We start from the raw sequence: 5518 nt of genomic DNA on the forward strand, positions 1-5518 counted from the left end.
GGGGGGTGGTGATGAAAAGCATGCAAAGGTACTGGCTTTCCCTCATTGAAAAGTACTATGGCAGCTCTTGTGAGGAGCGGGGGGATGTCTCGTTTGTATCTGTGTACTCCCAGGCATAATGAAATTTTGGGGAAACGCGTTCAGGCAGGGTTTGGGAGGCAGGAGAGGAGACAGTGCACAGCCTGGCACAGGCTCAGCTGTGATGAGGACGTTTTACCTGTTTGGCCACGGAAAGATGCTGTTTTCTTTCTCTGAATCTGCTTGCTGGCTCAGTCTAAGGAGAAACAGATCCCTTCCAAGGTCCTTAACCAGGGTCCTTCAGAAATGCTCCCTGCTTTCATAGCAACACACCCACTAACAGTTCAAAGTTTTTCCAGGTTAACCTGAAAAATCCAAAATTTGCAAAATCCCTGAAAGCACTGGGAGCACAGTGCAAAGGAAACTGCAGAAACCAGTCTCCCAAAGGGTTAAGATGTGGTTATCCATCCTGGGATGCCTCAAAAAATGTCTGTTCCATGACCAGGTCTCCCATCTAACTGCATTCCCTGGGCACAGCTCCAAGCCCAGGCATGGCTTTGTGCCTCCGTTTCTCCCTGCAGCCAAGAGAGCGGCACAACCTGAAGTAAGCGCTGGGCTGCAGAGCTGCATCCATGGTGGGCTGGGCTGCTGCTCACGGCACACCTGACCCCTCTCCCCACTGCATCACCCCTTCGTCCCTTCCTCCACGTGTGTCACCTCCCTGGAGCATTGCCCCTTCTGTCCTGCATCCTTGGGCCGTGAGGACACCAGGTGTTCCTCAACAGCAAACCTCTGTTGTTCTGTCCTTCTCAGGCTTTCTGCCCAGGGACAGGCACAGCAGGCAGCTGAAGGAAAAAAGAGGGAAAAGTGCTCAAAGATTGCTGAATTTGCAAATTAAAAATTTCCTTTTCAAAAGCAAGCCACAGGCCAGATGTTGCTCAATTTAATATCCGGCGATGTTTTTTGCACTTGCCCGTAAAGTTCCTATATGTGCCTATATGGTAATTTTCACCGCAGCGTTCTCGTTGCACACAGGCATGATAGCTGTTATTCCAAACTGACATTTCTAGCACTTTGTCCCAGACACCCTTGAAAGGCTAAATGGATTACTGTAATACTAATAAAATCAACTGTACTGTTACAACCTCCCAAGAAGACAGGCAGAAATCCATCTCTACTGGCTGCACCTATAAAATTCCAAATCCACATGCTTCTTTCCAGATCTAGATTTTTTTTTAAAAAAAAAAAAAAACACCCTCTTGGAAAAAAAAAAAAATCCCCTAAAAATAAGTGCTTTCCCCTCACATTCTACTGGTCCACAAAGAACAGAGAGGGATACAGGCAGGAAGTCACGCTCTGATTTCTCTTAAAGTATCAGAGCTAGAAATACACAGCATCTACTGCAGAGATGTCACTCTGTGCTCCCTTGTGACAGATGGCACTTGGTACTAGCCCTGACAGGCTATGAGATATTGGTCTTTTAAATGCTAACAGCATGATTTATAGAGCATTCACCAAGACACTCAATATTTCTGTCACTCCAAGGCCAAGATCTGGCAATGCAGAAAAGAGGGACATGAAAAATGTAATGGTATCACTAAGGCATTGTAGACATCTAAACGTTTCAGGAGGGACTTTTCTACACAGTGAGGTATAAACAAGCAAGTGAAGGCATAAACCCATTATTAGCACTTCAAGGTGACCAGTACTAGCAAGCCACATTAGACATGCTGAAGGACCTCTGGGTGCCCACTGCTGCTGGGTGCACATTTGCAGGTCTGGAGAAGCAGTGTATGTACAATCCAACTTCTTTGTTTGCTTGTACATGTACATCTGGGCTCCTTCTTTCAAAGGCTGAGGCATTACTGTTGCAAATGGGCATAGAGGAGGTATAAGCTCATAAGAAATCTGCCAGCACATGAATTTCCTGCTCTGTGTGTCTTTGGGAGCTTCATTCCATATTTTCCAAGCATAGTCAGGACAGGGCTGGGGGAGCACTATGCAGATCTTTCTGGACCACTTATCCTTCACCTTGTTTTAAGCAGCAAGTTCAAGACTAGATGCAGAAAATGGGCATCTGGGCCAAGCCAAGTGACCTCCCTCCCATCTGGGTCACTTTGCTCCATGAAGAAGAGGAACACAGTTTGGAGAGTTGTGCTCTCCCTTTTCTAACTGGCAGTGACTCCTCATCGCCTACGATGACCTGTTGGGCTAAAGCATTGCTTGGGCACCCATAGACTACTGCTTGTTCTAAATTGAACCAGGCATGTGGGTCTCTCACTCTAAGAAGACCTGACTTTGTCTTAGACTTGTCGTGGAGCATGAGGTCCACCCATTGAACACAGCATGGTGGGTGGAGCTCAGATCACCACTTACAGCATTATCCATCCACAGCAGTACCTGAGATGAAGGATCACATATAGGCCAATATCGCATTAGCTTCCACACATCCTTAGTCTTGCTTACATGACTTGAAGGACAACCCCTGGTTGTGTCTGGGATTGGACATCCAAGTTTTTCCTCTGACCAGATGGGAAATCTGATTCTCGTGGGCAACTTCAGAGATGCAGAAGTCAGTAGCGGGGGTTAATCCCTCTTGATGTTGTGTAAAGTAAGTTCACACCTTTCTCCTTCCAGACAAAGGCTGTAATTCAGCATATGACCATTCAAACCACTGGACAAATTAGGAGCTGCTGGCCATCATGATCTTCATTACACATGGGCAAGCATGCCATGGCTGACCAGTGCAGACACCAGGCAATTAGCTATCATCTGTCCCCAGTCAGGCTGGTTCTGTCATGAGGAAGATATGATTTGCTGTAAATCTGAAATTATTTCACTTCAGGAAAACAATGAGGCGCAGGCAATGCTCTCCCTTTGCAAAGAAGCCATCCAGCCCTGTTGGCAGTATTTCAGTGCCATAACAACTGTGGATTTGCAGAGAATAAGATCTAAATGAAAGGATGTGTGGCAGAAAGTGCTAGCAAACTCCTTGCAGGTTCATATTAGAGGAAACAGGGACCACTTTCAGTGCCTATTTGTGTGTTTGTCAGCTCTGGTTTCCTCCATCCTCATAATGCATATCAACCTGTTGGCTAATTTCAACCAAAATTTGGCAGAGGGAAAGATCACCTCGATTTTCAGGAAATTAGGCAGCAAAGAGAGGATAAAGTCAAACAAGTGTTGGAGCCAAGGGAAGAGCTGGAACGTGAGTGCTCATTAAGGCAGCCAAGTGTCCACATGGGAAAAAGTTATAATAAGCATCTCAATCAGGGCAAAGCATTCATCCAACACGAGCCACTGCAAGACATGAAACCATAAGAAAGCAGGTGTCATTTAATCTGACAGTCACAAAACTTGTGTTTTGTGTCTCCAAAGCACCTTTTATTTCTACAGCATTGGAGGGGCAGGAATAAGCCAACTCTGGAGTGGGTTTGACTATTTCCAACTGCAATTCCCCAGCAGTTGGTTATATCACACACTCTGTCTGGCTACCCTCAGACCTGGAGGCTTCTAGGAGACATCAATGCCCAGGAATCAAGTGAGAGCAGAGATCTGATGCCCACAAATATGGGATCTTCCCCGTCCTGGGAATAATCCCATTTCTGTTTCAGGGTGGGATCTTTCTCCCCTGGACATTAGCCCCCTTCTCGCAGCCTGTCGGCTAGATGGGCGCCAGCTTTTCCCTTTCAGCAGCTGGATTCATTCCCTTTCTCTCCCTTTCACCCTCAGTTCCCACTGTCAGCAAACCCACCCTCCCCAGGCTGAGCATGAGGCACACAGAACAAACTCTACCACGTATAGGGCAAAGTCCTCGACATGCACAAAAACACCATATTTGGCCAGTTTGAGCCAGAGTTGAGTGAGAGCTTGCCAGAAGGAGAATCATACAATTTAAACTGAAAGAGAGTAAGTTTAACCCTTCATTTATAAATATGATGATAAATCACCCAGGGAACTTTAAACACGGAACGGCTGCAAAATTAAACACATGCTGCTGCCATCCCCAGCAGCAGAGCAACACTAGCAGGCTGTACAGGGTGAGGGGCACAGGGGGGATGATAGAAGAGCCAGGTTGCCATATTAGATGTTCTGTTTCAGGTCAGGGAGATGAGAAAAGCTGAAGCTGTTTATAGTAAATAACACTCGCTCACTCTTGTTAATGTCCTTTTCATCTTTCCGATCCCAGTGTGTGGGTCTCTTTTTCTCTGTCTCTGGGTCTGCACACAGAGATCCCACCTGCACACAGCAGTAAATAACCATTTTGGAGAACAGCTAGGACAAAGCTCGATTGCCTGACCTGCCTTTTCTTTTGTATCCCATTACCTGAATTGCTAAGCCAGATCCAAAAGTCCCCTGGGTCAAGGATGTGAATCCCGTTAACTTCAGCAAGTGGAGGGTGAGGCTTAAGGCTGACACTAAGCAAAAGGTTGGGTGGAACGAAATACAGGATGGTCAAGGATATCCTCCTTGGGGCAGACGTAGCACTGAGCTGCCCGTGCTAAATGAGCATGTGTGATGCCAAGCAGCAAGCAAGCGAGGGAAGAGGCTGCAGGACCCGGTTTCAGCACTGTGACCATCTGTTTCCTATTTGGCCCAAGAACGATGGAATTGGTTGTGTCACGCAACAATGAGAAAGTATTTCACAGTAAGTGCCCCTCTCCCAGTGCTGAGCAGGGACCTTTATCAGAACGAGGGAAATCAGGTCAACTTCCAGTCTCCGTCCCTCCCCTTATCCCATTTCTACCCAGATGCCTGCTGTACTTTTAAGGAAATGCTACCCACATTCTCACAGACAGACAGACAAAATCCAGCCTGAGAGGTATAATATAACAGCACAGGCCAACTGGCGCGGTCAGACAAGCACTCAGAAGGATGCGTGTTTACCCATCTTGGGCTTTGCAGACTGGCAGCTCCAAGAAAAAGGGATTGCATGGAAATTGGGGGGGGGGCTGAGAGCTAAATTAGGCATGAAAAAGTTTGTGCTCCAAACCCTTTGAAGATTTTAGGAAGGGGGTTAGCACAAGGGCTCTTTACTCTGTAAGCAAAGGTGATTGTGGTTCTTATAGCTCTGCATGAGCTCATGCCAGAGCTGCAAGCATTAAACAGTACAAAAAAAAATAGCAAAATAAAGGTTTTCAGAGGCTGCAAAGCTTCTCATGTATTTAGCCGTGACCCCGCTGGCTGCTATATGCCACCGCTCCATGGTGATGGGTAGCAGAACTGAGTCACTTTAACAGCTGCATGAGTATTTCTGATGGCAGAGAGAGAGAGCTGGTTGGCGTAATTTTTTGATGGGGGGCTGGGGGGAGGAGGGGGGCAGAACTGGTAATCTTTGGAAATGTTTGCTTTTCCTCAGACACGAGGTCACGCTGCCATTCTATGCCTTGTTCAGCCCACTGCAAATTGGGGCAACGTACCTTTGTCAAGTGCTTGGAGACCCACAATGGAAAAATACTTAGTAGCTGTTAACCAGGGGTTTGGTCCAGCTCCATCTCAT

The 5518-nt window shown here is 46.9% G+C and overlaps 1 protein-coding gene across 1 annotated transcript in view; it reads left to right on the forward strand.

Annotated features, from left to right (window-relative positions):
• The window catches only part of GPR20 (G protein-coupled receptor 20), an 11155-nt gene that overhangs the window by 415 nt on the left and 5222 nt on the right, over nucleotides 1–5518 (forward strand). The gene's annotated exons all lie outside the window — the stretch shown is intronic.

This window comes from Charadrius vociferus, unplaced genomic scaffold, assembly GCF_000708025.1.
Source record: "Charadrius vociferus isolate BGI_N301 unplaced genomic scaffold, ASM70802v2 scaffold276, whole genome shotgun sequence".
NCBI classification, from domain to species: domain Eukaryota; kingdom Metazoa; phylum Chordata; class Aves; order Charadriiformes; family Charadriidae; genus Charadrius; species Charadrius vociferus.